This window comes from Odontesthes bonariensis, chromosome 15 (assembly GCF_027942865.1).
Source record: "Odontesthes bonariensis isolate fOdoBon6 chromosome 15, fOdoBon6.hap1, whole genome shotgun sequence".
NCBI lineage: Eukaryota > Metazoa > Chordata > Actinopteri > Atheriniformes > Atherinopsidae > Odontesthes > Odontesthes bonariensis.
The window spans coordinates 27,416,030-27,426,156 of NC_134520.1; positions in this window are offsets into that span (position 1 = coordinate 27,416,030).

Consider the following 10,127-nt stretch of genomic DNA (forward strand, 5'->3'; position numbering starts at 1 on the left):
TGATATGGTCCATTTACCTGTTGTACTCCTGGTCCTCCCTGTTTTTTCCAGGACAATACCCTCTCTGCCAATTTGTGAGCCCTGCCTACCAGCCAAGTCTTCCTGCACAGCATTCTGCCGTCCAGTCTGCCCAATCTGCCCAATCTGCCCAATCTGCCCAATCTGCCAGTCTGTAAACCTGTGTTCAGCCTTTGTTGAGTTCTCATAACAGTACCAACATGTATCTACTATCTAGAAGAAGAAAAAAAACAGGAAATGCCATGAAATAATGATGACAGAATCAAATATTGTTTCTGTTTCATGTGTGTAAACCGCAAACCCACACTGCAAGTACTCAGGTTTTTAGACAGCTACCAACTCCTATTCATGAACCTACAAACACACATTCTCAAGTCAAACCGCAATTTCCTACATTCCTCTAGCATCAGAGAGGACAAGTTGTAAAATGTTTCCTTCTATCAAGTTGGTGCTTGAAATGATAAGAATTTAGAAAATGAACTGAATAACAGTTAAGCACAAGGAAGAAGTAATAAAACAATCATAAGTATAGCTCCAAGCGACGATTGAGGATTCAGACAGACACGGTCGGCATGGCATGATCTGACTGCGTTAACTGTAGTTGTAGTCATTGATAGTAAAAGTAGATTATTGGTCTTATTGATATTGGAGGTTCACTTCTGCTCATTTTGTTTCAGTTAAGAAAAAAATGTGTGGCCTGTGAATAATTTTTAAGCCTTTTAGTGTAATCCAGCAAAGTGGTCGCTTCAGTTGGTGTGAAGAACTACGTGCACACAAAAATGCTTTGTGCTTCCCCAAAATGAGATTCACACCCCATACAATGTTTGCTTATGATAGATCAAAGTATTACTTTGCTTATCATTTGGCAGCTTTGTATTAATTTTTGGTTGGCAGTAACAGATGAAGGATGTAAAAAAAACAAAAATCTTTATCATAACAAGTCTTGGTTGGAAGAATAATTTGCCAATTTTGGCAGAAATTCATGAGAAAATGGCCATGGCCTCTAAAATCTTTCTTTTCATTCTTCACAGGCTACAGGAAAAATATCTTTCATAAAACACAATATGGTGGAAACTGATCTGAACTGATCTGAACTCATCTAGGGAGGTAAATAAACCTAAACCCAAATTCAACAACGAGGTGGATCTATGAAGCTTTGTGAACAGAATCAAGAGAACTTTTACAAGGAGGTTTGAATTAGTCTAGAAGAGCCAGAGGGACACACTGTTGATAAGTCCAAGGAAAAAATGGTGACGGGAAGGATTCTCTGCTTTGATTCATTACTGCTGTCAGTGTTCGAGTCTTCTTCACACTCCAAGCATGTGCAATAGTTAGGCATATGAATATATATTTTTTCCATGTATGAGCATTTTAAATCAAGTGCATGAATCATATAATAGCCTTTTCAGCTCTTCAAATATAAAATGTGCTGCTTTGGAATGTAGTAATATCATTATTGAGAGGTTGTGTGTGTGTGTGAAATCACAGTTCAAAGCTTCACTCTGATTAATCCAACTATGGATTCCATAGTGGGAACACCACTGAATGTCTTCCCAGCTCTGAATCTGAAACTGCTCATCTGTAGGGGGTTTATGCCTCCTAGCTAAGCAAGAATAGCCCACAAACAAACAGCCTAGTGTATAAAAATCTGTGAAAGCATTGACAGTTCAGTCTGTAATGGCAGCATTGTTTAAACATGCAGGTCAGTGAACACAGTGTCACTGAGGACTGAAGTCAAAGAGGCCAGAGAACACTTAAAAATCCCAACATGAACTCAACTTTCCCTCTGATTAGAATGTTGAAACTTATTTTTGGCAATAGAAGCCTTCTCGCTTCTTACACAATGTTGATGGTTATTTTGAAACAAGTGAAGATAACAAATTGACAAAATCTGTCACACAAATAGTGTCTAAAAGGTTTTTTGGAAAACTTAAATGTATTCTAATAAGTCGGGTCTGGACTTTCTCTTTGTAAGTGTGTTTGTATGTCTGTAGGTTTCTGTGTATTTATGGATGGTTCTCTGTAGTTTTTTATCATGTATGTGTGTGTTTTCTATGTGTGTAAGTTTCTCTCTCTGTTTGTATGGATGTATGGATGGGGCTGGATAGTGTAGAGGTAAGATTCCCACCTTTCATGTGGGTGACCTAGGTTCCTGGGCACTGCATGAAAGGTCCTCTAGTAGGGGTCCTTAGGCAAGAACCCCTTACCCTACCAGTGGAAGTCGCTTTGGATAAAAGCATCTGCCAAATGCATAAGCATAATGTGTGTGTTTAGCAAGTTTTTCAATTCTTTCTCACAACACCTGCTTCATGTTACAAGTCTGTTTTTTTTTTTATAGCCTATAGTGTGACCAATCCTTCTCCATCTGTAAAGGACAGAAACAACACGCAGACATATGAAAGAAACCTCCGGTCACGTGACCGGCCGGACAAGATGGCGGCTTAGGCTTTTTGCGCTCCCCCTATCCTCCCCGTTTTTTGCTAGTTTATCCCTTCAAATTTATTTTTGTATTGATATTTGTGACGCCTTTAATTGCTTGAGACAAAAATGACTGAATCTGGGAAAAAGAACAGCGCAGGCGGAGCCTCCGCGAAGTCAAACAGAGGAACTCGTACTACCGAGCTGGACGCTATGGCAGACACGCTAATGGAGAAACAACGTGAATATCTAGAGCCTCGGTTCGCTCAACTTCACGAAATGGGAAAAAGCACAGAGGATAAATTGAACACGATTCAATCTGATCTGGCCTCGCTCTCGGCGAGTATTGGTGTGGTGAAAGCAGATATCAAGGCTCTGAAGAGCACTGTCAAAGAAAACTCGATGGCAGTTGCTAACCACGAGACTGCGCTGCATACACTTGAACTCAAGCTAGCAGACATGGAGGACAGGAATAGACGCTGCAACATTCGTATCATCGGCCTGAAAGAGGGAGCCGAGGGATCGAACAGTGTGCAATATCTAAACCGGGCACTGCCAGAGTGGTTCCCGTCTCTTCAGACTGAGCAGCCGGAGATAATGCGGGCACACCGGATCTACGATGGGCGCTCTGCCCGTGACAGGCCACGCACGCTCATCTTCAACGTCCTCCGCTACACGACACGGCAGGCTATTCTCCGAGCTGCGAAGAAGGACCCGGTCACCGTTGACGGCAAGAGAGTGAGATTTGCCGCTGATTACAGCAATCACACAGTCAAGCGCCGACAAGCCTTCACCCAAGCGATGGACACCGCGCGAGAAAGAGGAGTTGAATTTTTTCTCCTTTACCCAGCGATTCTGAAAATCAAAGATGGGCCGGATTATCGTGTTTTCAGCAACCCCAGAGAAGCAGAGGATTTCCTCAACTCCCGACCGCTGATGGCGCAGGAGAGGTCCCCTCGGGCTCCGGCGAGCGAGGCGATCAGCCGGCACACACGGGCCAACACCACACAGGCGGCTGCGGAGGACCCGTAACAGCCCCTGATCATCACTCTGGTATTGAACCGCAACTATTGGATGGATATGAGACTCATTCACGTATAATCTTCATGGAGTAAGTTAGTTCGTGGACTGGTTAAGATGTCGTTCTCTCCGTTTATTCTTGGAGTCGCCACGAACTGTCTTCACACCTGGCATTCAGCCACTTTCCCTTTTTGACGCGACGTATGCCACAACGGACTACGGTGGCTGATCTTTGATTTCTCGTTCACGCACATTTATTGTTTCTGACTTTAAGCGCCTGCTCGAGTAGTGGGCGTTATAATGGACGCTGAAATAAGGTAACGTGCACATAACACCTTACTGCCTTTTTTTGACCGTATGTTTAAAGTGACTGTTAAGACGCAGGTCTGGGTATCTTCCTGGTTGCAGGTTTAGTCCCAGGTTATGATACAGTCGCACTTAGGATCTCTTGTTGCTTTACATTGATAGCCTGAGTTGCTCTATTTATTTTGTTTTGCTCATCACAATTTCAGATAATCCCTAGTCACTACGAGTTGCGGTTATTGTCATAAGGTGATATCTTTGGTCACGGAATAACTGTGCAACGTTAATTTCCTAGATCTACTTGACTGTTGCTTTTTCACTGCAGCAATTTCCTGGTAGTTTTGATCCATCAACAGTTTTATGTTATAATACAGGTTTACGTGAGGAGCATTTCTGCTTTTACACTTTAAGAGCTTGCCTCACACTATGGAGCAGTTTTTAGTTTTACTTCTGGCACAGTCAGTGCGTATAATGTTAAGACAGCTACCATAGTCTCGTACTTGAAGTCACAGTTATACCATACTTTGTGTTTATATTTCAGACATCTTAAGGAATACATTTGTATACGCAGTCCCTCACTGTATGTTTTAGGCATCCAGTTTTAAGCATTGAAGGGATGACTTCGGTGAAGGGTTTTTGCTTTGTAATTTCATTTGGGGAGGGGTGGGGCTGGCGACTACTGTCCTGTTGCCGCCCAATTTCCGACTATGGTCACGGAGCCAAGTAATAGGGGAGGGTTAATAGTTAGAGCACGTTTTTTGCTCTCTTGGGGGGTTGCGCTGGGAGGGGGGTGGGTTAAAACATCATTTGTTTTTCTGTTTTTTTTCTTTCTATTTGTTTCTATGTGGAGCGGCTCACACTGTGGATTTTGTGTTACTTTCTTTTGTATGGAAGGAGAAGGGCTTGACTGGAGTAAGTTACATATCTGGGTTCATTTTTTCATATGGTCACGGGTGCTGTTCTCATGTCTTGGCGGCATTCACTATAGGGACAATACTCTAAATTATGCCTGAGCTTAATGTTTTGAGTTGGAATACAGGTGGTCTGAATAGTCCCCACAAAAGGATTAGCACTCTAGGTTTATTACGTAGGAGGAGAATTGACGTTGCATTAGTACAGGAGACGCATCTCCTGGCTGCTGATATTAGACGACTGGCCGATAAACATTATCATGTGATAGCTTCTTCCACATCTGGTACGAAGACCAGGGGTGTGGCTATCGTAGCCAGACGTAGCTTTAAAATTAAAATCCAAGACACGTGGTCTGACACAGAAGGCAGGGTGACAATTGTTAAGTCAGAAATTAGTAACAGGAAAATAGCCTTCATATCAGTGTATGCACCAAACTGTTTTGATGGAGTCTTTTACGACAATTTGACAAATAAGATGCTGGAACTGAGTGATTATTTGTTCGTTGTGGGGGGAGACTTTAACGCGGTTTGGAAGGCAGCTAATGACAGGACGGGCAAATCTGAGACAAGGGATCAGAAACAAGCATCTGCAGCTTTACAGGCATGGGCTAACAGTCTGGGTCTCACAGATTTGTGGCGTTCGTTGAACCCTTCAGCCAGTGACTACTCCTTTTTCTCAGCTCGACACAAATCTTGTTCAAGAATCGACTACATATTTGCATCCCCTAAACTCTTTAAAATTATTCACAATGTACTGTTGCTTCCCATAGCCCTTTCTGATCATAAAGGTGTGCTTTGCACTGCGATACTCAATAGCGCTTCCCCTCGCGCACCAAAATGGCGTTTCAACACGTCTCTATTGAAACAGGAAGAATTTAGGACACAATTTACGGAGAAGCTCAGGGAATTCTTGGAGTTCAATGTTGGCTCGGTCGATGATCCAAGAATACTTTGGGATGCAATTAAAGGTTTTATCAGGAGTAACGCCACTCTGTTTGCCTCCAACCAGCGCAAGGCCCAAATCTCTAAGTTACATGAATTGGAAAGCAAACTAGCCAAACTAGAATCTGTGTTACCTGCTAATCTATCGGAACAGATAGTTTCACAGCGTGAGGTGGTCAGGAAAGACATTAACATCATCCTCAGACGCCAGTCAGAGTTTTTAATCCATAGGACCAGGCAACGGTATTATTTTCATGGATCAAGGCCCAGCCACCTGTTGGCGATGAAGATTAGGTCAAATGAGCAGTTCTCCGATATTTCTTCAGTCAAATTACAGTCAGGTGCTATCACCACTGATCCGACACAGATCAACAACACTTTTCGTAGTTTTTACTCTGACCTGTACAAATCCGATATATCTCTCGACAAAGACAAGTGTGATGATTTTTTGGCTCAATTAAAGTTACCTCGCCTTGCGGTGGAGGAGGCAAATGATTTAGCAGAACCGATTTCTCTTGAGGAACTTAAAAAGGCTGTACAAAGTATGCAAAGGGGCAAATCCACCGGGCTTGACGGCATACCACCAGAATTTTACGCAGCTTTTTGGGACCTCCTTGGCCCATTGCTTCTCAGTATGATCCACTTTTCAATAGAGAAAGGTGCTTTTTCTAGGGATGTCAACATAGCGGTGATAAGCTTACTACTGAAGAAAGATAAAAACCCAGCAGAATGTAGTAGTTATAGGCCCCTTAGCCTGTTGAATGCCGATGTTAAAATATATGCCAAGGCACTCTCCCGTCGCCTGCAACCTCATATATCATCACTAGTTCACTGTGACCAGACTGGCTTTATGAAGTCACGTATGGCCTCTGACAATGTCCGCCGACTGCTGCATATAATTGACGCAGTAACAGATCTCAAAACTCCGGCAGCTGTTTTATCCCTAGACGCGATGAAGGCGTTCGACCGCCTTGAGTGGTCCTTTTTGTGGTCGGTTTTGGGAGCAATGGGTTTTGGAGAAGGCTTTATAAAAATGATACAGTTGTTATATTCAAACCCATCTGCAATGGTTCTTACAGGTAACATTTGCTCCGCTCTGTTCCCAGTGTCTAGATCATCTCGTCAAGGCTGCCCTTTGAGCCCGACGCTGTTTGCTCTATCGCTTGAACCCTTGGCGCAGATGATCCGGTTATCGTCAGTTATTAAACCCATAACTGTTCATAACACACACCATCACCTGGCCCTTTATGCTGACGACATTTTAGTCTTTCTGGGAGACCCGTTGCAGTCTGCCCCCCACCTTTTATCAATGTTGGATGAGTTTGGTGCGCTATCAGGGTTTAAAATCAATTGGTCAAAGTCAGCTTTGCTGCCATTGAATGAAGCGGCCAAGACCTCTCCTTTGCCCTCCAACATTCCCTCAGTTCCACATTTTAAATATCTGGGTATCGAAATATTTTCCTCTCTACATCTTATTGTGAAGCACAATTATACTGAAGTACTGAACAAAGTCTTGGGTGATTTAGGAAGATGGGCCAGCCTGCCCAACTCTCTCCAGGCACGCATTTCTATTGTCAAAATGAACGTAGTGCCCAGAATAAATTTTGTCAGCTCCATGGTCCCCCTCTCTCCCCCTGCAGGATACTGGGGTAAGCTTCATGCGGCCGTTTCGAAATTCATATGGAATGGGAAGAGACCCCGTCTTAGATCTGCCACTGTCCAGCGCAGGAGATTAGATGGGGGCTTAGCGGTGCCCAATTTTAAACTTTACCACTGGTCCTTCACTCTTAGACCCCTTGTCACATGGTTTGACTCTCAGACAGCAGTTTCTTGGCGTACAATGGAAGAAAGGATGGTGCACCCATGGTCTTTGGCAGACGTTTTATTTGCGAATATTTCTGTACAGCAAAGTCAATTACGTTGCGGCCCCATCGTGACTCATCTGATCCAGGTCTGGCGCTCAGCGGAAAGAATTTGTGATATATCTTGCAGATGGCACCTGCAGTCTCCGATTTTTAATAATAAAGGTTTACTGATTGGGGGGAGACCTGTCACCTACTCTCAGTGGGAAAGGGGAGGGGTACATTTTTTGGGTGATATTTTCGACTTAGATGGTTTACGCTCCTTTCAAGACATTAAGAACAGCTTCAATCTGCCAGGCACGTCCTTCTTTTTTTATTTGCAACTGAGGGCAGCCCTTAAAGCACACGGGGTACCCTGGCAGCACCCGCTGCCTACACATCCACTTCATGAATTGATTGTTACTAAAAGAGCTGCGAGGGGAATGGTATCCACTCTATACTTATACTTGCTTGAGGCCACCTATAAAACGCTCCCAGTAAACAAGGTGTGGAGGGGCGATGTCCCCGGTCTGGATGAGGATTTTGATTGGGATAAGGTGTGGGTCAATATCAAACTCGCCTCTCGTAATCCTGACCACCAGCAGATCCATTATAACTTCGTACACAGGACCTACCTGACCCCTCGTAAGCTACATCTTATGAAAGTTATCAATGATCCCTCATGCACCCTGTGTGCATTGGGAACCCCTGGCACTTTCCTCCACATGATGTGGGAATGCCCCCCCGTTGCTAGTTTTTGGCAAGGTGTGGCCGCTGAGCTGACAGCACTCATATCGGAGACAGTGCCTGTGACCATACCAGTGTTATTATTAAATGATCTTTCGGCGTTCCGAGCCCCTGAATGTCAGAAACGTGTATTGTTAGCAGGTTTAACAGCTGCTAAGAAGATGATCGCAGTACGCTGGAAGCCCCCTCACACTTTGACCATCCGACAGTGGGTTCTAACTTTTCTTGATGTTGTGTATATGGAGTTATCGACAGCCCGCATAAATGGGGCTAAAGAGGCAAATGTGAATATGTGGCACACTACAGCTGAAACATTGAAGGGCTCACTCTGATCCTTGTGGTCCGTTATTTATCTGATCTACCTCACTTAGCACCGTGAATCACTCAGCAAGTCTATATTAACTGTCCCTGTAGTCCCTTTTTGTTTTTCTCTTCTTGTTATTGTTGTTTGTTTCAAGCCGCATTATTATTTTTTTTTTTTTATTTTTATTTTTTTCATATTATAGTTGTGTCTGTGTGGGGGGTGGGGGGGATTGATGTAACGGTATGTTCAGTGACTGTACATCATTATTTGTTTTGTGTTTGAATGAAAATAAAATAAAAATTTGATCAAAAAAAAAATGAAAGAAACCTCCAACTGATAAGCTGTTGGTTAGAAATCTTGAGCTAGGTGTAAGAAAAAAAAAGTCTTGTCATGTATTCCAACAAAACCCCACTCCTAACAGACCCTGACAAATTTGTTGATCCATTTACTTGTCATGGTCCATGTCTTTGTGTTTTGGCTTCTTAGTTTCTATTTCATGTTTTTTTTTTTTGTACTTGAGTCAAATCTCTGTTATATAGTTTCCTTGCTTCCTGTTTCATATTTTTTGTTTACCTTCCTCATTTGTGTTTTCTGTGGAGTTTACTTCCTCTCTTGTTTTTCCTCAGTTTCTGATTGCCACACATGTTCCTCCTTTGTTAATCCCTCCAACAGTGTATATGCTGCAGGTTTTCCTTTCTTCAGTGCCAGGCCTTTGTAGGTATGTTTGAAAACAGGTTGTTTTTGCTTTCTGCCGTAATTTGTTTCCTCCGTATCTTTTTTTTCTTGCCATTTGTCGGCTCATCTCTCTTCAGTTCTGTTTTAGCTTTGTTTGCAGTTATTTTCCCATGCCATGACTGAACCATAAGTTTTTTTTTTTTGTAATAGACTCTGTTGTTTTACGGCATTGCTAGTCCGCTCCTCATTCTGATAATTCTGCATTTGCGTCCTCAAACTCCTGCTCCAGCACATCATATGAGGGTAGGTTTCATAATCAAGAAAAATATTTGTTTTGTACAACTGAGGTTATTACCAGATACCGGCAAAGCTGCTGATATTCCTGTCAGCCTCTGCAAAACTGTGTTTGCTGCCTGTCTTACATGTGACTATATATCAACTAAAGCAGAACACTTGCCAAACAAATGCACAAATGTTTAATGCTTCTTTTAATGATCACTCAGTGGAGAGGGCCAAGTGAGAACACACTTCTTAATGAGTGCCTTGACCGAAGACATTTCCCTGGAGACTTGAACATTTCGCAACAGTTAGATTTTTATAGTTGAATATACTATACTACTACTATTACTACTTCTATGACTACTACTGCTAAACAAAGGAAAACAGGCAGATTTTAAGGTTTTTGCAGCTTTACAGGAGATTCCAGCAGGAGTTCACATGGTCACAGCAGCACTTTTAAAAGCTTTCATGAGTAATACATGTTTATATTAGTGCACAAAAGCATGTATGTTAGTACATGTTTATATTAGTGCACAAAAGCATGTATGTTAGTGCATGTTTATATCAGTGCACAAAAGCATGTATGTTAGTACATGTTTATATCAGTGCACAAAAGCATGTATATTAGTACATGTTTATATTAGTGCACAAAAGCATGTATGTTAGTAC